The 23853-nt window shown below is 37.5% G+C and overlaps 3 long non-coding RNA genes across 6 annotated transcripts in view; all 3 read right to left on the minus strand.

Annotated features, from left to right (window-relative positions):
• The window catches only part of LOC118167958, a 5361-nt gene extending 4203 nt beyond the window's left edge, over positions 1-1158 (minus strand). The window contains exon 1 of the long non-coding RNA XR_004751302.1: positions 773-1158. This is a non-coding gene — a long non-coding RNA (uncharacterized LOC118167958). The remainder of the gene's footprint in view (positions 1-772) is intronic.
• The window catches only part of LOC118167961, a 42978-nt gene extending 25227 nt beyond the window's left edge, over positions 1-17751 (minus strand). Inside the window, exons 1-3 of one of the 3 annotated variants that reach the window (XR_004751309.1) lie at positions 15267-17751; positions 4575-4706; positions 3690-3791 (exon numbers count right to left, since the gene is read on the minus strand). This is a non-coding gene — a long non-coding RNA (uncharacterized LOC118167961). Of the gene's footprint in view, positions 1-3689; positions 4707-5317; positions 6171-15266 lie in introns of those variants that run through there. The other 2 variants (XR_004751307.1, XR_004751308.1) reach the window with 2 other exon arrangements.
• A 10-nt stretch (positions 17752-17761) lies between these two features.
• Positions 17762-23507, minus strand: LOC118167960. 2 transcript variants are annotated; one of them, XR_004751306.1, is made up of 3 exons: positions 21624-23507; positions 19741-19821; positions 17762-18104 (listed from the first exon to the last, which is right to left on the minus strand). It is a non-coding gene; the product is annotated as an uncharacterized LOC118167960 (long non-coding RNA). The 2 variants fall into 2 exon arrangements; XR_004751305.1 differs by having other exon boundaries at positions 19572-19821.
• Positions 23508-23853: the final 346 nt, after the last annotated feature.

Here is a 23853-nt window from a genome sequence, read left to right on the forward strand (position 1 = left end):
TTTCTTTCTTTCTTTCTTTCTTTCTTTCTTTCTTTCTTTCTTTCTTTGCCATCACTAGTGACTTTTCCTGACATCATTATGTTGATTAGCTAACACTGACTAAAGCTCTTCAGTTTTTAAATACATACAAAAAAAATATATCTTGGTACCTACATTATCACAGCATTTAACACTTTAGTAACAAAATAGTGGGTGTTTGATTGTATCTTTTACTTGAGGCCATTCCAAAAAACTTCAGCTTGTCATAAAAAATGGACTTACTCTTGAAACTAGCAGGTGCCAGCCTCAAAACAAGCAAGAGGGGACAATTTTCCCATAATACATAATTATGCAGTGGGACACTGTATACCAGATACTCTGAATACTAGCAGTTTACATGGGTTCAGAGGAAAACTACACAAGTTTATGGAAGATAAATCCACTGAGACAAAGCCACCTCAATACCACATCTTTACTCCTGGATTAGGAAACCGCCTACCTGCAAATTGTTGACCAGGAGAATATTCTTGGGAAGTATAACCACCTCCTTCCCCCTCCTCACATGCCTCTGTAGGCATAGACTTTAATGACACTGTCAGAGACAGTATATAGGGCTACTGTAGCCATTTCTGCAGGAAACATGCAATAATATGTTTAGGTCAGAGGCAGACTTCAGTGTTGCTGGTGTTCCATGTTTGCCTCAGTGAAAGCCCTGATGAATTGTTGACAGAAAGCAACATTTTGAGATTTATTGTGGACAGTTGCTGCTAAAAGAAGTTGTAAATTAGACAACAAGCTTTCCAGGACAGGAGTCAGCTTTTTGTTATGTGTTTATATGGTGCCCACAAAGAGGTCCTCTGATGCGGACAACAGGTTTCCTGGAACAGTAGGTCCCAAACATTTCCACTCACCACCTCAATTGAAAGGGCATCATGACCTCTCCTTTTGTAACATTTCTGGGATTGTCAAAACTCATAGTTCCTCTGCCTTTTATATTTCTGTGATTGTACCCCAAGCAGGAATAACAAGCCCATGTTTGGGAATTAGTGTCCATGACTGCTAGCATAATACCACAAACACAAAACACAAAAGGAGTGTTTTGTTAGCAAACAGAAATAAACTTCAGAGAGAGACTGAAGCATAATTCTCTCTAGTAAAATGTTTGCAATTGTCATTGCAAACAAACTGAAACAATAAATCAAACAAATAAAGAGTTAACCAGAGTTTTTCTCATTCTTTAAAAGAATAAGCAGTGAAGCCATAGATTCTTGCCAGCTTTTGTTGCCATTTATATAGTACCAAAGACACAAGTGCTTCGAAGAGGAAGGTTGAATGTGATCTAGCAAAGCTGCAACAACACCACTCTTATCTGTGGTGGTGCAATAATATGAGCAAATGGGTATGATAAAATTAGTTTATAAGGGCAAAAATAGCAACTTGCCATAACATTTAGTCTTTTTCTCCTTTTAAAAGCATCTAGTAAACAAAACACAAAGATGTTAAGAGTTATCCTTTCCCAATTTTCTTTTGTACATCTGTTATCTTCCTGAAGCCAATTTTCTCTGAAAAGCTGATGTTTTGTTGAAGCAAATCCAGTAGCTGTACAGCTGTGCTGCCGTGCAGAAAAGCAACCCATTACTCACCATCCTGAGAACCATACAAAACTTGGGAAGGATAATTGTCTCTAAATTTCAAGACTCTTCATATTTTCTTCCCTCCCACAGTATTCCAGAGAGTAAGGAGTAAAACACAGCAATGATCTTATAGCATATCAACTACTCCTTCTGTAAATGCAAGGTAGCTTATTCCACCTTCCATCAAGAAGTTTCTTTTCATTTAGTTTGCATTGACTGCTGAAAAACAGACTGCATATGGAAAATCACCATGCTGTAGATGACATATTGCAAGATCACATTCTAGCTTATCTCATTCACATACACTCACCTTCAGAAAATGAAAAGAGAAGGTCATCCATTTTCAAGAGCAAAAAATGGTGAATTTTTTGATTATTTTTTTTAAAAAAAACCTTACGTACAACCCAGGAAAGCCAGATGACCAGCTGTTTAAAAGTAATTTTACCTCTAATCATTGTATATATGCCAAGTAAATTTGTTTTGTCATCATACAACAGGGTATTTAGATGTATCCTCTCTATCCAAAATTGAATTTTAACCAGCTTCTATGCAATTAAATCTAAAACATCACTTTCTAACAACTCCTATTGGAGATAAGCATCTTTGCAAATTTTCACCTTTTATATTTCTGTTCAGTAATTTTTTTTCTCTTTCCTGTCCAGCTTTTCTATTTACATAGAAAGTCACAGCTGTCCTGGTCCAAGCACTGTTCACTGGCAAAGAACATGGGTGTAGCTCTGAAGTGGATATTGAAACGGCTACATTGCTTATACTGAATGCACCTCCATTCTTCTAGAATGAGAAGTATTAAATGCCCTTAAATGTTTAGAAATGCAAATATGGACACTTGTTACTGTTCATGGAGTCTAGGAATGCAGTATCACCAGAACTATTCATAATATCTGTTGGAGAGAAGACAATGATTTTTAGTTGGAATGGTTTCTGCTTTCTCACTTCCAAATAATCTACAAGCATTGCTTTGGAAGCTTCCCTGATATGAAGTTTCAATGCACTGCTCTGTGAGTGCTCCTTGAGTTAATTCATGCTCCTGTATGTTAAATGAGCCCACAGATGGCTCTCAATGATTATCCTTTTTTTAAATGTCAGAAACAAATGTTCTTTTCTACAAAAAAAAAAAGAAAAAAAAGAAAAAATAAAATAAAAGAAAATAAAAGAAAAAAGAAAAAAAAAAAAGAAACTGTGAAGATGAGGGATGTTCCAGTTACTCCTAAATAATGGAGTATATTCTTAGCTTTTCATTCTAAAACCAAAGTGTTCAAAACTAAGTGTTCCTACCCTTGAGGGGTTGGCAAACTCTGTAGTATAGTTTTACAGCTTGCTCATGCTGAGTGTTCCTTTAGGAGGTGCTGTATAAACCAGCATTATTTAGGTCTTAAGGGCAGTAAGAAGAACTGGTTAATAATAAATAATGGTACACAGAATAGGTCCATGAAAACCCATAAGCAAATTTTTCCTCATGGAACAAAGTATTATGACTTCCAACCATCAAAAAGTTATCAGTTCTGAAGAGCGACAAACAGTGAAATTCACCAGAGAAAATGTGCATGAATCAGTGTGAAGAGCATTTCCCCAGTGACATGTCCCCCTGTTACAACCTTTATTTTATCTTCTTTCTCCTGTGGATTTCCTCATTCTTAGTATGTTATTCAATTCCACAGCAGTGGAATTAGTTTCTAGTTTTATCAGTGTTATGTCTAGTTTGCTCAATTCACTCCATTCATCTTCATATACCATCTCTAGTGAATTATTATTTTCACTTCTGCACCATCACCTCCTCCTCTCAACCTGGCTCCTCTTTGTACCTCTAACCCTCTTCCTTCTTACACTAATTTCTGCTCTTTTATTTTGTATTTTCCTTTACTTCCTATTTAGCCTCATTCCAAAGATATTTAGCCTCATACCAAAGACATGATGTCAGATCATTTTTCACAACTAAGAACAGATAGTCTACTCTACTGTGAGCACTGTATACTTGCCTTTATGCTAACCAGCATCCTATAGAAAAGGAGCTTGGCAAACTGTTCTCAGTATTTTTTCATATATCACCACATGTACCTTGATATCTCAATGAAAAGCCAGTCTTCTCCTGTGTATGTTTCACCAAGAAACATTAGACATGTTGTATTTTGAAGACAGATATTGTCTGCAAAGCAGACTCTAGAGGGAGAAATACCTACATAGTTGGTTTTGGTTGGCTGGTTGGTTGGTTGGTTGGTTGGTTGGTTGTTGGGTTTTTTTGTGTGTGCTGAAATGCACAGATGTAGCCACACTTTTTGATACCGGCTCTGCTAATACTTATCAAGGAATTTAAGGCTAAATAATAGAGGAAATGAGGAAAAGACCTACTAATATAATTACTTTCACAAGTGAATGTTAATTTGAGGTGAGCTTGATAAAAAATAAGTATAAATTATATTATAAATAAATAATAGCCAAATTGACGTACCTCATACCTTAAACTGGAAGTTCAAATTGGAAGCAACCCTTCCCAAGGGCCACCTAAAGTTCTTGTCAGACTGCCTTAACAAAATGAAGCAACCAAAGGCCAGTCTGTTTGGAACTGCATAAAAACTGCTGACAGTTAACACAATGTAGATGTGTTTAGGAAAGTAATTACGTATGTATTTCGGTATGCACAGCATTACCCCACATAAATAAATACACATGAATTTTCTTACTTCAGGCCAAAATGATATTACATTATTTTTAAAGAAAGTGGCAATGATAGGATTGCACCAGCAAAGAAACTTATGAAACTGGTAGCAGAAAGACACGAAAACTCCTAGTTTCTCCTCAAAACATTCATCCTTAGTCTCCAGTATTCTAGGCTCAAAACTCTGATAAATGAACAGTAGAGTTTAATTAAATCTGTTTCAAGTCTGTATCTCCCTTCAATACAGACATCTAAATCTGTGTGTATTTATATATAGGCATGCATACCTATATAAACGGCAGAAGAGTAGAGAAAGGAAAAGCATAGGAGTTTAAATCTCCAGTTTCATTCTGCCACTTAGACGACCACAAGAAGATGTTTTAAAGACCATCTATTCTCTTTATCCTTTAGTCCTCCATCTGTAAAATAAGAACATGTATCTATCTCAAAGGGAAGAAATTGTTTAGTAAGAGTGGTTACTAAAGCTGAGCTCCACCAGATTATGGCAACCTATTAGCAGTCAAAGGAAAACTTCTAGCAATAATGTATAGTGAAGTACACTAGAGGAACATTATGAATGTTAATAGGATCTGGAGAGAGAGAGATCCACGGGTGCTTTAAAAATAATTTGTTTTCAAGCACTTTAAACTTGTTTCCACTCTTATCTTCATCACAATAAATGAAATATATTGTACAAAGAATTAAGACAAAAAGTACTTCCTAATATGGTACAGATTTTTTGTACTGCTAGGTTTGAACTCGTTATAATGTAAACACCTGAACATTGCTAAAACAGAAGGCAAATATGGCCCCTTCAGACTACATCTGTCTTGAAGTGATCTGTTGTATTCTTGATAGAAATACTTTTTAAAGCAAAATTGCCTGTAATATAAATTGCATGCACCCTTATCTCCTTTCAGTGTATGGAACTGATTATATGTGATGTCACAGGGGTATTTTTACACCATTTAGATATTAAAGAAACTTTAAGAGGAGAAAAGAAACTGTACCTCTTCCATATATGGCTTACCTTACAAAAGTAGAAAGAGAGTGTAGTTCCCAACGTGTGATACCCCATGTTTTTGAAATTACAGCCCTTAGAGATTTGTTTGGCATGGAATTAAAACCACCAACAAATTGCTAGTGGTAGAACATTGCATGAACATTGTTTCTTGCAAAATATTGGAAATAACTATTGTAGCATTACTCAACAGTTAAGCAACCTCTGTTTACTGTAAGTGTTAGCTCCTTGAACAACGTGTCCTGCATACGTAAATTCATCCCCTTTGGATCCAAATTCCCAGCTCCTAACACTTGGATCATAAAAGTAAAACAAAAATATATGAACAAGCCTTCTTGCTCACTGGTCCAATGTCTGCATCTGAAAGAAACTGCTTACTTCAAATAAATAAACAATAGCCTATGGCTAAACAGAACCATGCTTATTTTTCAAATAATTCCATGCAAACAGTTCTAAAAGGATACATTTCATTTACTGGAGAAATATGATTTCATTTTGCTTGTTGCATACATCTGACAATCAAATCGTGTAGTGACTCTTCTTAGGAAAAGTAGAACACTCTCAACAATATATTCCAAAATCTCCTTTAGGTCCACTCAATATGTATTTGAGCAAAACAGGGCTATGTTCCTATTCTCTCTCCATTCATGATGGAATAATATACTGGGAAAATAATTGAAAAATTTGAAGAATCTCCACAGGTGTGAATGAGCTCAATACACTGACAGCAGAACATATACTCATTTAATTTCTCTCCTCCTCTATATAAGACTAGATCCAACAAACTAAATATTGGATCTTCTGAGGGGGCAGATTCAAAGCTGTGTTTATTTCCATACTCTCTCTAACATAGTTCTGTAGCAATGTAAAATATAGGTCCAATTTCCTCATTTTTCTCTCTCAGGTTTTTTAGATTGTTCTCTTTGTTTGTTGTAAAGATGGGTTGGAACAAGTCTTCTGGACTGAAATTTTTCCAGCTCAAAACCAGCCTTACACTGGAGCTGGTACTGGCTCGTCTTTGAGTTTCAGGTTCATTGACCCTTAGCAAGTTTGCAGATGACACCAAACAGGGTAATGAAGTCAACACAGTGGAGGAAGGGGATGTCATCCAGAGGGACCTTCAAGGTCTTGAGAGGTCCATGTGAGCCTCATGAATTTCAGCAAGACCAAGTGCAAGGTCCTGCACCTGGGTCCTCTAAGAACATGTCCAGAGGAGGGCCATGAAGATGATCAGAGAGCTGGAGCACCTGTCCTGTGAAGAAACGCTGAGAGAGTTGAGACTGTTTAGCCTAGAGAAGAGGAGGCTCTGGGGAGACCTTATGGTGCCCTTACCATATATGAAGAGGGTCTACAGAAAAGACAGGGAGGAAAAATTTGTCACAGATGTAGAGGCAGGATAAGGAATAATGGCCTTAATTTAAAAAAGGGTAGATTTAGTAAAGAATTGCTTTCATATATCTAATCCATGAGGGTGGTGAGGCACTGGAAGATTGCCCAGAGAAGCTGGGGATGCCCCATCCCTGGAGGTGTTTAAGGCCAGGTTAAGGCCAGAGCAATTTGGTCTAATAGGAGGTGTCTGTGCCCATGACAGGGGGGGGCTGGAATTAGATTATCTTTAATGTCCCTTCAAAACCAAACCATTTATGATTCTATGATTTCTAATGACATTTTCCTATTTTATTCCAAACATGCATTTTGACAGATAAACAAGAAGTGGTGGGCTTTTACACAGGTGCTTTTGCATATTATTTTTTTTTTTTTCTCCATTTTTAAACCATCACTACAAGTAATGATTACAAGAATAAAAGCACAACTCTTAGAGGAGAGCTTGTTATTTAATTACCTCACTGTGGTTGACAACTAACATGCAGAAAATTAATTTAGATCCTACATTAATCCCAGAAGCTTAACAAAACTGGAATCTGGGAAAGAGCACAACCATCTTCTCTGTAAACTGAGAGGAAAGAATGTCACAACACATTTAGCACATAGTATGCCAGCAGTAGTAAAGCAGAGATGGGAGTTAGCACCTGCTTAAGAAAGGAACAAGCAAGCTAACACAGGGAGTTGGGGGAATTTCCCACTAAACTACACCATATAGAAAGTAGGTCACGTTTACTCTTTAGAGAATGGTGAAAAGAAATAAAATTCTGAGTTATATATGAACCATTACGTTTGATTTTCTTCAATTCCACCACCTCCCAGGAGTGTTGCAGACTGAAAATCTGGATTTTACAACTCTGGCAATTATCTGCGTTAATACCATAAAGTTCTCCGTAACAATTTTCATTATTGCTAAGGGTCTGTCTTTCTATTTTATTTCCCTTTACACTTCTTTCTGTACCCCTTGCTCTTGATTTAGCATTTGCCTGTAGAAGTTTACTCCAGATATAATTTGGCACACAAACGTCTTTAGCTTTAGCTAAAATAGATCTTAAATATTTCTGCAATTTAACTTACTTAATTCTCTTGCCAGGTGTTGCTGGCAGAAAAAATGGTCAGGTTCAAATGTCTGAGGGGTCTTCTTAAAACTAATAGATACGATCTGCTTAAGCATCCCACCCAGAAACCTGGGAAAAGTAACTATCTTCTTTGTGTGAGCTTAAGTGTGAATTCTCTTCTATTCTGAAACGTGGAGTCTCTGTATGAAACAAGCAAAACATTATGTGGGGAAAAGGAGAACTTCAGCTTGATAATCTACAATAAACACTAGTATCTACAAATAGGGACAGCAAAGCTATCTGATAGTAGTGTTGAACTTAGGAGTTACATTTTGTCAAGTGTAAAGTAGTAGGCTAAATGTAAAACTGATTACAACACTTCCATGGAACAGATGAAACATTGAAAGTCAGCACCCAAAACAGACGCCTAGAAAAAGAACTAACCACTGCAATTTTCCTTGGGGATTAAGAGCAAATTCAGGGCAATGATCACTGTTCGGTGGAGAACAGGAAAAACTACAGGCACACATAGATCAGGCAACAGAAAAATCCCAGAGACAACTAGAGAGCATGTAAGATGATTTTAAGAAAGAAATTAAGCAAAGAAGAGGTGGTTACAGTAGATCATTGTCCAAGTAGAGTATTAATACAATGAGTCTCCTGGTTTACTTCTTATAGCATTCAAGGAAAATGGGAGTCCATAAGTATTCCTTGTACATAGACAGAATTGTAACAAAGAACAATTTCCTCATCCTTTTGCAAAAGCACTTCCCCCAGATACCAACTAATCACCTAAGGTTAGAAAGAATTAAATAATAATAATAATAATAATAATGCAGCAGTCTAGTGCCTGAGTCCATCTTCTCCCAGGACAAAGACGTTTGTAACAGCATTTTCCTTCACCTGCTGAGCAAAAAATTACTGCCAGTTTGGTCTCAGCAAAGTAGTCTAAAAGCATTTATAGGCAAACCTATTCCCATGGAAAGTTCTTCCCTAGCTTGGTGTTGAGAGTCTACTTCACAATTAGGCCTTGACTTACAAAGTGGGAGACACCCTCTCTGTCCTTGTCAGTGGTATTCACCCCCCACTGACCCCAATCCTCACAGCCTCCTGTTGAAACTCCACCACCCAGTGCAGTCTATACATTCAAAGGGTACCTTCCTGGAGCAGATGCAGCTCCTCAGAATTCATCCACCTCCACTGATGTTTGCTCTGGCTTTTGTGAAGAGCCACCTTGGCAGCGGCTCTCACAGCTACAAAAGCTGCACTTGAAGGTGTAGTCTGGAGCAGCAAAACGTTAATAGCACCAAAGGCCCTTAAACATAGTCTTTACCATCTACGGACACTGACTTGTCAAGGCAGAAGTTCTGTTCCAGTTTTCTAAATCTAGAACCATTTTACTTAAGAAATATGGTGTTTTCTTACATTTCTACTCAGCATGTGGCACATGGAAGATGACAACAGAGGTTAATCTTGTGGGACCCAAAATAACAAAGAGAATATGATTTACAAAGAAACAAAGAAACATGCGCAAGAAACAAAGGAAATCATTAGCACGGAGTGATGCCAGCTATCAGGAATGGTGAATTTTCAGACAAAATCCTTGGGCAGGCATTAAAATTGTGGAAGCAAGAACTGAGGCTACATACAAAGTTTATAATGGAAAATGACAAAAATCATTGTTATAACATGTTTTTGGTTTGTTTGTGTTTTTTTTGTGTTTTTTTTTTGGGGGGGGGGGGAGCGGGGGAAGAGATAATCAGGGCACTACTCTTGGGGGAAGGGGGAGAGCGGGAAGATCATCAGGGCACTGCTCTTGGAACAATGCCTTAAATATTGGAGCCCATCATGAAAATATTTAATGAGCCCAGAAAGAACAGTAGAAACAAAAATGTTACGTTTTGCCTTTACCTGAGTAAATATTTGTACTTAATAGTAGGGGGAAAATGTTTATATTGCACAGCTTACACTACTGATACCCACATTTATCTTTGAAAAGGCAAAACCAAGATCTTTTTTATATTTTTAAAACCCAACCTCAGAGAAATGTCACACATTGAAAAAACAGATATAGTGAGCATTGAAAGGAACATAACAATAATGAATTGATGCAGAACAAGTGCATAAGCTCCAAACTATGCAAACAGTATGGAGAATGCAGATGTCATGTATTGTAGTTGCCATCTAATGCGTGTGCTACAGACAGCAATTTGACAGAAAAATTAAGGGCTAGCCTATATACAGCAGTGACAGTAACAGAGGAAGCAGTATCTTCATATACTGCTGATATGCAAGGAAAAACACAGGCAACAGCTCTTGCTGTTTCTGAGACTATCTGCAGACCTCTACTGAAGGGAAAGCAATCTGCAGTGCGAAATAGCAGATGCATAGAATCTTCCTGTATATTTATTACAGAAAAAGGCAGACAGAAACTCAGCTGACATATTTACTGTTACACTATTAAATCAGCAATCAGTTCAAATCAAGCTAGATGGCAGAGCCAGATGCATTTCAATGCCAGCTATGTCAATGAAGTAGCAAGACCAGGTGCTGATAAGGTACAAAAAAAAAAACCTGTTTGAAGACCAATAGGCCAAAGTAAACTGTGAATAATAAGCCCATGAAATAAGTGGTAATACCTCTAGATTTGGTAGCAGATGAGACAATAAAATTTTACTTAAAAGGGACCACAGTCCCTTCAGATTCAGTAGCTGATACCAAGAAATGCTTCACAACTGAGAACGGGCATGCCAGACATAATTAGGGAAGCACAGCTCTTGCCAGAGACAAGCTCCAGTTCTGAATGTAGATAATGCAGTGTGAGATGTGCAAAAATTACAGTAATCCTTGCAATAGAAGAAGGCTTTGCAGCTTCATTCAGTTCCAGTTTCAACTAGGAACTGGTCAGAGCAGAGCTACTCACTTTTATTGATGCAAACTCCATGGTCCAACCATACCACTCCAATTTCTGGGAGGAAGATCATTTGAAGGACACTCAGACAAGAAGTCTAATTTGGAAACTGAAAGTTTGGAAAAACTAGCAGACTGTGCTCAAACTGTTATTTTCTTTATTTTTTTTTTATGCTCTAGCCTTTAAAAATCATGTTTTCAAATGTTACTATGCAGCTGTTGTAGTCAGAAAGATGACTCTAAAAGAAAGTATGGTCCATATATTATTGTGTATCCCCAAAAGATGGGACTTTAAAGACAACAACACACAGTTCAGACTAAAGATAATGAGTTGCAGCTCAAACATCTTAAACTTGCTCTGCTTCTTTCTTGATTTGATGCTTTAATCTTGCATCAATTCCTGTTTATTAATATACTGTTTATATATATTTAAAAAAAAAAAAAAGTCTTCCTGATCTTTTACTTTATTCTTGAAAAATCTCTTCATGTTTTAAGACGCTACTCTATAAGATAGGAAGCAGAAGTAAATTAAATTTAAATTTCTAGAGATACAAAAATATAGGAAAGGACCTGAAAATGAACTGTGCTGTTTTCCCCACATAACCATCTGTGGCAGATGACCAACATGTGAATAGAAACCCCTAATTCACTTAAGGCTTACCTGCTGTTCAAATATTACTTAAGTAGCACTCAATTGATTTATGATACTGGCCAAGGCCCACAAGTGATAAATATTGCATATTACCAGCAGACCAGATTGGCCAGATCATAAACTGTTAAAAGAAACCCCAGTTTTAGCCCAATAGCCTCATACGTTTGGCAGATTAGAAATCTTGCATGTTATGCAGAATATTTTCTTCTAATGAATTTCCACAGTTCCTCAGAACAGACTAAAGCATCAAATGTGGTGTTTCCACTCTACAGTGATCAATTGTTTTGTTTCTCAATGCAACTCTGGCTAATATCCTACAGGAAGACAAGAGTTGCCCTCTCCTCAAGATGACAAACACATCAATGATGGCAGAACAGTGTAAAGCAAAGTGCAACACTTCTGTCCAGGTTCTTTTATCAAAATGAGATCCATTTTGAGTGATATGCTGTACACTTCTCATGACAGGCTTTCATTAGCTTCATATAGTGACAAAACCAAAAATATGTATTCACAGTTTAAAACTAGTAATAACAATTCTGCCTTCTCCTAATCTGTTGAACACCATATGAAGGTCATAGCACTGCTGACACCCAGATTTTCTGCTCTCTGTTTTACACAGCTGAGTACAGATAAAGGGGCTCTTGGCTGCCAGATTCTGAGATCAGGCCCTAAGCACCTATGACATCAGAAGCTGCCAAAAGACTTTTGGTTGCTCTATTGTGAAATGTCAGGTTGGTTCTGGGACATGGTGAAAAGCCAAGTTGAGTTTAGAAAATTCTATAGTGAGCTACTGTTTGATACCAAATAACAACCATCTCACCTAATGCTGCTGCAAATCACAGGGTATCCAAGGACATCTAACACTATTACCACTTTCTACTGCTTTTGCAAAATACTGTTACAGAGCTACATGTAGCCAGACTACAGAAATTGCCTGTGAGAGAATGGAGACCCAGGTAACTCATTGTCAGGTATATGAATTAAGAAGCTGAATCTCATAAGTAAAAGGAGCCATTAGATAGTTTTAACAGGAGTTTTGTGCTCTCCTGTCTTCCACATCTACAATAGTTTCCCAAAAGCAATTAATAATTATCATGTCTCCAAAGTATTTTCTCCTGCAAACTTCTGATATTAGAAAAGCCAACAGACATTATAATTTGAAGGTCTCACTTTCAAGAAATACGAGTGCAAAGGTAATTTTTATTTGCTTGAAAGAGCATGCAGTAGAAGATACAATGGCTTTGTATTTTGCCAGTGGCTGCAGACACTAAAGAAATATCAAAGTTATCAGAAGCAAAAAGGTGACAGTGAATACAGTATGGGATTCAGCAGAACAATAAGCTGCTCAGATTCTTTTTTCTACTTTTGACCTCAGTCTTGTGGCTTTCCAAGATTCAGACTCTGATTATTTCTGGACCACAGATGAAGCTGTCTTCCACAAGTAGAGGTAGAGATCTAGATCAAGTTAAATTGCCCATGGTATAATGAAGACAAGGGAACCATGATGCATTGAACATTTTCTTACCTGTATGAAGTGGTACCCCTTCAGCTATACCTTTCATGGAAGAGGAAAAACAGAGTTAGAGTCTTACTAGGTATTTTACTGGAGGTAGATTACCAGGTATAGCCTGCAGGATTTTGTTTATGATATAGATAGATATTTCTGGTGCTGATACATTGAATACTCTCCCCTTTGTCTCCAGATTAATTCTGATGAGCAATATTCTTGCAATGCAAAATTTCCAATAAATATTGAATGACTAGCCTATGTCCTGAGTATCTATATTTGATTGCAGCCTGATATTTAGCAAATTTTTGCATCGTTCCTGAGCAATACAGTATTTTTGTCTGGTTCTCCATGCAATTTAAATGACTAAATCTTTCCTCCTGACTTTCTGACACTATTTTAAATATTTAAATGCCTAAATGAAACTACTGCTCATTTCAACCAGTGAGAGTTCATCTCCGGAAGTGTGAGTGATGACACTATGACCAGCTCACTATCTTCCAATCAAAAGCAGTAAAAGGTAACAGAGCAGTTTCTCAAACCTCAGCAGTCTGTGCTTATTAGAAGCAAGGACTGCTTTATTGGCAAATTAAATTCTGTGCTGCAAGACTGCTCATGATGCCTAACATATATGCTTTTAATTAACTTCATCTCTCTCAGCTATGACTTTGGGAAAGCGGACCATTGTGCAAAAGGAAAAAAATAATTTATTTCCAATCTGTGTCATTTGATACCTACTTTGTCTGATTATAGATACTACGGAAAGCACTCATGAACTCCACAAATGTGTGTAGAAAGGTACTCAGAATGCAGAGTACCAGAGTAATCTTACTAGAGGGGTTGTCTTCTCTTTTAATCATGTAGTAAGATGATAAGGACAACAATATTGCGAAATTTCCAATGACATCTACATTTATTCAGATATGCTGAATACTTGGTCCTTTTTATGTAAGAAGAATTTATAAAGACCCTCCCATACTATATTTGATCAGTTCAAGCATCTAATTAGCCCAGGACCCATTTCTGGAGGTGTTCAGAAGTGGATTTCCAGGAAAGACTGTGATAACAGTATAATATACTTCAGTAATTCCCCAGAAAATTTTTATAACCTCCAGTGATCTGTGGCCAAGCAGTTCCTGAAACAGAAGGAGCATCTCTATCTTTAATAGCCCTGGATGTTTCTTTCATTTCATCCAAGGACTTTATGCATCTGAGTGTTTTAATAACCACAACATCTTGTGGCAGAGATCTTCACAGTTTAACAACGCAATGTGAGGTAAAAATAACTTATTTTGCCAATTTTGAAATTGCCACTTGCTGATTTCATTTTATATACCTTACTCCAACCTATAATCCTTTGCACACAAATCTTACTTTGACTATTCTGACTTAGTATTGCCAGCAAACTAAGATACCTCAAGATTTTCTCCTCATTTCCAGACTGTTTAGTAATGTCAGGAACAGTGCAGGCCACAGGACAAATCCCATGGATACCTCACTGGTAGCTTCCTTTCTCTGTCTGAACTGGTCATTTATTGCTGACTTCTGCTTTATGTCTTTTAACCAGCCTTTACCTATGTGAAGTCTTTTTTTTCATCCTGAGTTCTTAGGTTTTTTAAAAAGCTTTAAGTAAATCACAAACCAAGTAGGTTATATCAACCATAATTTCCTTATCCACAAGTTTTCTGGGTTCTCTAAAGGATGTTACTAGATTTGTGAGGCATGATCTCCCTTTACAAATCCATGTTGATTCACTGCCAACATGCAATATTCACCCGTTTCCACTGATTGTTCCAAACAGCTTCTAATGGTTTTACAGTAATTTATCTCCTTTTTCTAGAATCCTTGGGTGAACACCATATACTGCTGTTCTTTACTGTCAATTTATTCTTTGAGTACTTCTACCAAAACTAGCTATATGGAATCTAATAGCATCCTGGAAACAACAAGCTTTGCATTCCTGAGTCCTTACACAATCACAAAGTTATGATTATAGCTGGGTAACCAATAGCTAGAGCAAAACCTAAGACAAATTAATGGGATTTGGTGAAGTAGGCTTTTTCTATCCCTAATGATCACATGGAATCCAACAGGACACAGGCTTCAAGCCTTACTTTCTGCACTCAAAAGTCAATTCTAATCTAGCCTGAAATGTAATTGTAGGACTAATCCCTACAGGAAAATGTGAACTTGAAACATCAGTCACTGACATCATCCCTTGTCCTAAGCTTTCAGGTCAAGCCCTTTCCTCCCTCAAACTTGAGATAAACTCCAGCCATCTTGCTACTTAATAAATGGGCAGTGAACTAATTCTTGCAGCTAAAACACATTAAAGGCACTAGTTGTATCATCACCAATAGTCTTTCCCAATCTCTGCCCTTCCCAAATTCACTCAGTTTGTTTTCATAAGAAATCTGAATAACAGCTTTTACCTTTCATGACAGTAACCTGCTTCCTCATCCCTGAAGCCATTCCAGACTCAGTGACAAGCTGGGCTCAGGAAGCCTTTTCTTCTTAACTCTGCTCCTGTTTTCAACCAAAAACTGAAATGCAGCCAAGTGACTAATTCATGAAGAAAAACCGATTGAGTCACTAACAACCAACCTTATTTCTAAGCTCTGTTGGTCCTAAGCAATCGAACTGTGAGTTTCGCTGATACATACTCCCTCTTTTGGGCCATAATGCCAGGCTTAACCTTAGCCTAAAATTTATCAATTCAAAGTGACCAATCTGTATAGTAAATCTGAATATAAAGTATTTGTTCCTGATTATGCGAACTTTAATCCTGTCTCTGCCAGTCTGGCAGAATGCAAGAATAAAAAGGCTTTCTACCTTCTTTTCTGAAAACACGATTCTAGCCCTAGCCCTAAAATTAACATGTACTGTAGACAGAGGATGAAACTGTACTGGAAAACCTAATATGAAGCATATGCTCCTGCCTACACCATAATACTTCTACCTCTGAAGACCCCACAAAAAGCTATTATAGCCATGTTTTTTTCCAGTTCCCTAGCCTTATCCCAAACCTTCCTTAAATGGAAAATGTGTCCAGGAATACTGAAAATAAAATATTTGCTTATGACTTTGCCAGCCTTCTCCCAAACCCTTACAAATCCAGCAGTAAATCAGACTTGATATAGCCCTCCTTTCCAAAACCCTAACCCTATCTTCTACCAATCCCTACAGGAAAATAAAAGATATTAATCCCCAGTTATATCAGCATTCTTATTCTTGCCAGTTGTGTGGATCTAAAGAGGTTCTAACAGAAGAGGTTCTCAAGACTTTTTTTTTTTTTTTTTTTTTTTTTTTAATCCAGATCTAACCAAAAAGGTTACCTATACCCAAGAGCTCTACCAGAAAGCAAATTATGCATTCCCTCTTCCATTTCCAATGTCTGGGCAAGAATCCCAATTTTAGATGAGCTTTTCAAACCTTGTTTGCAAATTCTAATCCAAACCCACTATTTGGAAATCAGTACTCCAGAATAAAGTTCAAGAACTGATGAATTAAACTGCAGTGGCTATTAAAATGTTTCTTCCAAAAGATTAAAGAGAAGTTAAAGAACACTATTAAGGCACTGGGTCAGACAAAGCTGTTTTTATAAGTACATTGGACTATGTTTATGATGAATCTTTTAAACACCGAAATAGCATTTAGCACTAAACAAGCCATAAATAAAGATAAGGTTTGCCCTATGAAACTCACTGTCTAAACGATAGCCTTGGAGAAAACAAGGTGCTATAGAAAGCTTAAAGGAGGACACTGGCAATGTGATTTCATTGCAGGTCTGTCTGACCCACTTGGTTAACTACATGTTGGGAGTAAAGAGGATATTTGACTGATATTGCTGAGTATTAATGTGCCTTACAAAGACATGAATGAGATAGCAGGATCCTGGATATCAAATTCAGAGGTTAATTTGCACTTGGAGCACTTAGCAGGCAATCCAAAGATGGGAATGAGAGATAGAAGAGATGTGAAAACCTCCATGTATTGTTTGTGCCTTCACTTATTAAATAGAAAAAAAGGTACATTCCATACAGCAACAGATTTGTAGTTCTGGCAGACATACAACCAAAGCCAGCTATGTTGCCACATCATTCAGCCTTACACATCCCAAAGTGATGAAAGAAACAACTGCCAATGTGGCTGTAAAATACTGATAAGTATTTTACTTTGATTGTATCTCCACTGCTAACCTCTGGCAACCCAGAAAGACCTGTTTTAAAAGGGGTTTTAAACAGCACTAAAAATTGCAGTACCCATTATGTGCATGTAAAACTGAAAGCAGAATTTTGGAAATTTCTTGTTGTATCTCTACCAAGTTGCCATCTAACAATTACTTCAAGCTATGTCAGCTGACAATTTAACTTTAAAATGTGGATGATTTTTTTAAAAAAAGTATTAAACTAATCTTATCTTTGCAAAATAATTTTTCTCTGTAGAAATAACAGTTTTCACCAACTGTGTGTGCACTGTACCACACACACAATGACATAACACTACAATAAAGTAAAGCCAGATTCCACTGGAAAGACAAAAATTCATTCAAACCACCTGCACTGAAACACTGAGCATGCCCTGCAAGAATAGCTTTCATAACCTTGTGAGAAGGGGAAGCAAGTTATCATTGAATCCAACCCCATGATAACTGAACATAACTTTGCATTTCAGAAATGTGCTCTGTGACTTTCTTTCACAGGTTAAAATACTTGTTAAACACATGTATACTGTTGCTAAGAGAAATGACAAGTTTGGCAAGGATATGTGAGTGATAACTGGAGATTCTTGAAAATAAAGTAGATTTGGCTTATAGGTTGTTGTTGTTTTGTTGTTTTTTTTATCTTTTTTAAAAATTTTCTTCTGAATCTTTAGTAATAGTTACCAATAAATTGCAAAGAATTAAGTAGTACAAACTCAGTATACACACACCCAAAGGCTTTACGCCTCCATTAAAATCTTCCTATGAAGTGAGACACTTCACTGAACCTGAGACAGAAATATGCAATTTAGATAACCAATTTAGAACTTTTATATAATGTAAGTTAAATATCTTCCATTTCATATAAGAATTTAAATACAACTTTTCTTCTGCAGTAGGGAAAACTAGTTCACATTCTCAGCTCTTCACAGCTCATTGTGCCAGCGTGCCTTGTCTGTTAGTCATTCCAATTGCTCTTAGCACACACTGGAAAAAGTGAGCTGGGATTTAGGTCTTATCAGGCTCAGCTGGTAGAAGAACATGACTGGAAATCAATTCCACAGGTTATAGACTTCTACAAAATCCTTAAAGGAAAAAAAAAAAAAAAAAAAAAAAAGCCTGCTTTCTATGCAGTACTTGGAAGAGAAATATGATGTTACTGAACTATTTTGCATGTAGTTAAATGGTACTATAGAAATATGCAGACAATGACTTAATAGAAATGAATTTGTTACTTCAAAACTCTAAGCTCTGCAAACAGTACAATTCTAAACCATTCATTAACTAGAAGCACATGACTATTCCCATCAGCTTCCTTTGGTTTCCTACATGGTTTATGAGATGACTGTTAGACTAAACCAGTCATGTACCGTACTCTGAAGATCAAGGGCAGTCCTTTAACTAGGTTCTTAGCACTAACATCTTGGACAGTCCTTTGCATTCTTTAAGCATTTTATGTATTTTTAAGTAAAAACAAAACAAACAAATAAAAACAATAAAGCCTCGTTGTTCTGCAGACATTGCTTTCAGAGCAAAACAGCTACAAAACTTTTGATAGAAAGAGTCAAGTATTATTTGGGATTTTTACACATTCAGATGCCAAAATTCTTTAAGAACCTGTGCATTAGTTGTAGACATGACCTTAGCTAACCCAAAGAAAGCCACAGGCACGTCTCCTTTTCCTACTGGCAGCTACTTTAATTGGCAGGTTCACAATGAGCACTTCTGTTTGCATCCTAAACATGCAGAACACAATTAAAATGTTTGATACTTTCATCCTGAAAGAGAAACAATGAATATATTTGTTTTGTTTTATTTTTTTATAGGCCAAGTCATTACACATTTAAATAGAATCAGTCAAACACTTAAGGAACTTGTTTTACAAGGACTCAAAAGATTCCCCACTTAAAATTATATGGATTTAGCTTGGTTTAAAAATAGACATTTTTGTTTATTTTCCACTCAGTTGCTCTACTATTTGGTTCTCTTTCCTTGCAAACTGTCTCTGAATATTTTACTACCCTCTACTGTATGGAAAGAAAACTGTGCGATACTTTGTAGTGGACTATATGCTACTAGCACCCCTTGAGAACTTATCTCAAGTTCTCCCCATCAGTTATCCCCATCAGTAAGAACACTGAGTGGATAGCTTCAGAGTCATTGGAGCTATGGGATCCAGTTTGGTTCGTCACATGAGGTTCCTAGTAGCTATGGTGTGGATAGCAGAGAGCAGAGCTTTCTTGACAATTCTGAGGTAGTAGACTGTTACTGGAGTAGCATAGTTACTGGGTTTGTATAGTGCATATCAACATGTTTCCAAAGCAACTAAAAGTGCTTTGTGAAGCAATGAGTCAGATCCTGGTTGTGCAGTAACCACACACAGGGATTTATGTTTTCAGGAACTATCTGTCCAAGAGAAGCATACTGCTATATAGGTCTTTGGCACTAAATGTATTAGGAAGCCACTGAATCAAACTGAACACCTCTAAACCATGTAAGCAACACTTGGTGTACTACTGTGTACCAGCACAACCCACAAAATATTTACTCACTTGGGCTGCTATGTAATGTGATGAAACTCTCCACTCTCTGCTGAGCTTCATAGCCTCTCTTGGTAAAGAGCATAACTTCAAATTGCCCACTCACTTGCACAAGATTATGCACATTCCACATGCAAGTTGTAGGTCAGAAAAAGTGCACAATGAAGTCTTGCTCATCGACCATCAGAAGCCAGAGCTGATGATTTCTCTCCTATCTTCTTCACAAGGTGATTTGCCAGCAAATCTCCTTGTTTTTTCCATGCTGGAAGAAAAGGGAGTTAAGTTTGTGCCCAGTGCATTTCCTCTCCTACTGCATTTCACACTGGGTTAGTTAACTTTAACTAGTTCAAACTGGGCTTTCCCTGATGTCAAGGCTGGTTGGTGGCTGGTTCACCACAGTCCAGCCCCACCTGCCTTGTTGAGTAGCAAGGCAATCTTCTCCCTGAACTCCCCAGCTATTTGTCCTAGCCACGCTGCCTGGGAGGTAAACCTGGCATTTGGAAACCTGAGTGCTTCCAAATTCACTGAGTCTCTCCCAGAATGTTTTTTGTTTTGTTTTGTTTTGTTTTTTTAATTCATGTCTTGTTTAAAATATCACACCCCTGTCTTCTTTTCTGATTTGGAATGCAAAATGTAATAATTAGGAATTTCAAGATCTTCTTTAAAAGTGGAAGTACATTTCCCACATAGCTATTTCCCAATGACTGCAAGGGTAGTTTGTATAGCTTGGCTAGTAGGCTTGAGAATAATATTTTAGGTATATTTTTCCCACATTGAACTACAATGCCCTCGACAAACTGTTTTTTTTGTTTGTTTGTTTGTTTGTTTGTTTTTGTTTTATTTTAATCTGTACAGGTTGGACTGTGACCTACTGTCCAGTTGTAATAATGGTAATTTTATGTGTATTGCACAGCAGCAGAACATGTCCTAAATGGGAACTCCTGGAGTCTCAATCCAATCCCTTGGTCCACTGGGGAAATGACCTGCTCCAATGCTTTTGCTTGCACCAGTCATTTCCTGCTCAGTACCAATATGATGCATGGGCCAACATTTTGGAGAGATGGATAAAAAGTCTGCCAGATCCTCAGCCCTGTTTACAGTCTAACACTTATCTACACACAAGGGAGCGAGCAGTTTCGCATTGCCTGTTCTTCCCCTCCAACTTTGACAATAAGCTTAGGCAAAAACAGAAAGGAGCCCCTTACAAAACACTTGTTCCTTCTGGGTGAGCATAGACCTCACTCCATAAATCATTTCTAATGCTTTGGCATAGCGCTCCTGTCTCTGAGCAAGCCACCACTCTACCACCCTCTATTCAGAAGGAGCCATTTGTAAAGGGTACACAACAGCACCAGCATGTGATTTCAACCACTGCAGAAAAATGAACTCAGCAGGTAAAGACAGACATCAGTTCAAATTCCACTTTGGTACCTAAAACAGAACTGATAACGCCCTGATCTTAGCTCTTCTGATGATATTCAGCACTCATTGATACCAGTGGATGATAAAGGTGCGACAAGTAGAGATCTTATAACATAACTATGAAAGAGATAGATTAGCCAGACTGTTTTATACAGCCAACTCTTTGTAAATCTAGTCATATCCACCACAATCTACTTCTGTGCATTTTTATTTAATAGTCCTTATAAAAATTAATGCATTTGCCTATATTTTGCCATGATGTCAAATATATTATTTGACAAATTATTTTTTAATTTTATTTTATTTTTTTTTTCAGACTGTTCGGTTAGCTTTAATAATAAAACTGCCTTATTCTGTCTTCACTTCATTTAATTCACTTCCCATTTCAGGAAAAAAAAGTCAAGACTAAACATCTACCAAATGTTATTCCTCTCCAACTGAATGTGACGGATGGTCTGAGGAGCACATAAAAATTAAACAAAAAGTGCATTGTTCCCTTCCAGATTTTTCAGCTGGTGTAAATCAGCATAGCTTCACTGATGCCAAGTTACAGAGATGTGCATCAATTGAGAATCTAGCCCTTCATCTTTAGGAGAGAGATATTTTCCCTACAGTTTAGGTTCTCTGCTTTTTCAGACTCACAAAAACTTCAGCCCACTTTCCATGGTCCGCGTATCACCATAAATTATCTTCACTTTGGTTAAGTTCATTACTGCTGCTAACCTGTGAAGAGACCCTGTAAAGAGAGCACAGGACAGATGTGACTGGACAACCATTCTGTCTCAGACTGTCTGAGATCCAGGCATCTTAATTACACAGCATTTCAATTTCTGATTGGTGAAATATGTCCTTAGCAAAGAGATATATGTATAGACTTTGTTCACCCCTGCTTCTCATTTGACCAGATCTCACAATGCTGAATGCTATACAACTTATAAAAACATTACATCAAAACTAATGAATTTTAATTTAATTTAAAATGCAGTCTTGAGGGGACCACTATTTTCCACTCTCTAATCCTTCTGGTGCCCGTTTATTTATCTCCCCAAAATCCAGAAGAGCCCACCTATGGAAGGCACCTGGTACCCTCTTTCTACCACCTGGGAAACAGCAAGTGTGAGAGCCAAGGAACTTTTACAGTGTTAAACCCCACAACTCCCAGGCTCCTTGAGCCTCTTGCTCACACTAGCTAGCCTCACACAAAGGCAGAAAGATACCTGCAGCTCATACTCAGGAACACATCTGGATCACTAGTCCACTTGATTTCTCCAAAGGAGCTGGGAGAGAGCCAGCTCTTAACCACTCATCTCTCAAATGCTCTCTTCAGAAGTTTGCCCCTCACTTGCTGTAGCACCATTGGTTGTTTGTCTTCCTTCATTCTACCCTGCTTCCCTCCCCATGATCCTTTTCTGTCATTCCTCTCCCCCCAGCTTCAACCACAGCCCTTCCCAAACCAGACTAATGAAAGCTTTGTTTTCATTATATAAGCCCAGTGTATAATCAAATACATTTAAAAAATAACAAAACCGTGGAACTGACAAGACATGTGTCTACCATCACCCCATATCCAAACACTGAGGTTTGAGCTTGGCTCAGGCATCTCTGAAAATGCCAAATGTGGATTTCCACAAACACAGAGAAATAGATCCATAGCTGCTGTAAACAGAATAAAGGTGCATTGTTTAAAGTTGCCTAGCGAATGCACACAGTAAATTGTAGATGCCTTGAGAAAAAAAGTTGCAAACTTAGTCTGACAAACATTTATGCACATGTTTAACATTAAGCAATTGAGAGTCCCACCTTCAAGCAGGACATTCACAAGCTTAAAGTATCAGCCCAAGTATTTGAAGGACAGAAGTCTCAGTCTTGCAGGCAATTTCTGTTCTGAAAAGTGGTCCACATTTAGACCATATATATCTCTGTAGTAATTCAAATTGGGCACTTTCTTCCTTTTTTTTTTTTTTTTTTTTTTTTTTTTTTTAACATTAGAAACACATTACGCTCTCCTACAACCGAAATCAACTAAATTGCTGAGGTCTAGCAGTGCAAGTGAAAACAGAATAGAACTTAAGGAATCATCCAGGCTAGGTTACAGGAGAAAAACATATATAAAATTCATGATTTCTCAGAGTTTCAAAATGGAGGGTCAGCATTATACAGTAAGTACTGAGCCCTGCTCCAGGGTGCTTTACCACACACAAAACAAATGCAAAGTCACCTCCTGTCCTGAGAACCTGACAGAGCTGAACAGCAAAACACACCGGCAGACCCCCAGGAAGCCCCCTTCTCAGATGTTCTCACACCACAGAGATGTTGCATCTAGCTTAGACATCCACATGGAAGTCACATTCCCACCTCCAGAGGTGTCCAGCATATGCTGAGCTCTGACTTGGCACAGCTGCATTGCTCATGGCAAGTGAGTTGGCTAGCTGCAACAGCATGTTTTTGCCAGAGCAAAGGACAGAACTGCAGACATGTCAGGAGGAGAAAAAGCAAAATAAAACAAAATAAAATAATGAATGGTGGTGGTGGTGGGAAAATTAATAGAAAAATAAGGAAGCAAATGCATGGAGAATAGAAGTTCAAAACATTAGCTTACTCCGTCTTCCTAATTAACTCAATTCTCTTTGCTTTTAGGGTCTCGTTGGTTTTGTTTGGTTTTGTGTGTGTATATTTTTTTTTTTTAACTGTTCTTATGTCTAACTTTATTTCCAGAAAAAAAATATATATTTGGAAATAAAACACTTCTGAATTGTTCCTTCCCCAAACCTTTAACTTGATTTTTATGCAAGGAAGGGGACTGCAAGAAGCATAACTCTTATTTCACAATAAGTAAAACTCTCCTGCTGGGTCTTTGTTCATGATAATATAT

Source organism: Oxyura jamaicensis, chromosome 5 (assembly GCF_011077185.1).
Source record: "Oxyura jamaicensis isolate SHBP4307 breed ruddy duck chromosome 5, BPBGC_Ojam_1.0, whole genome shotgun sequence".
In the NCBI taxonomy this organism is placed as follows: Eukaryota; Metazoa; Chordata; class Aves; order Anseriformes; family Anatidae; genus Oxyura; species Oxyura jamaicensis.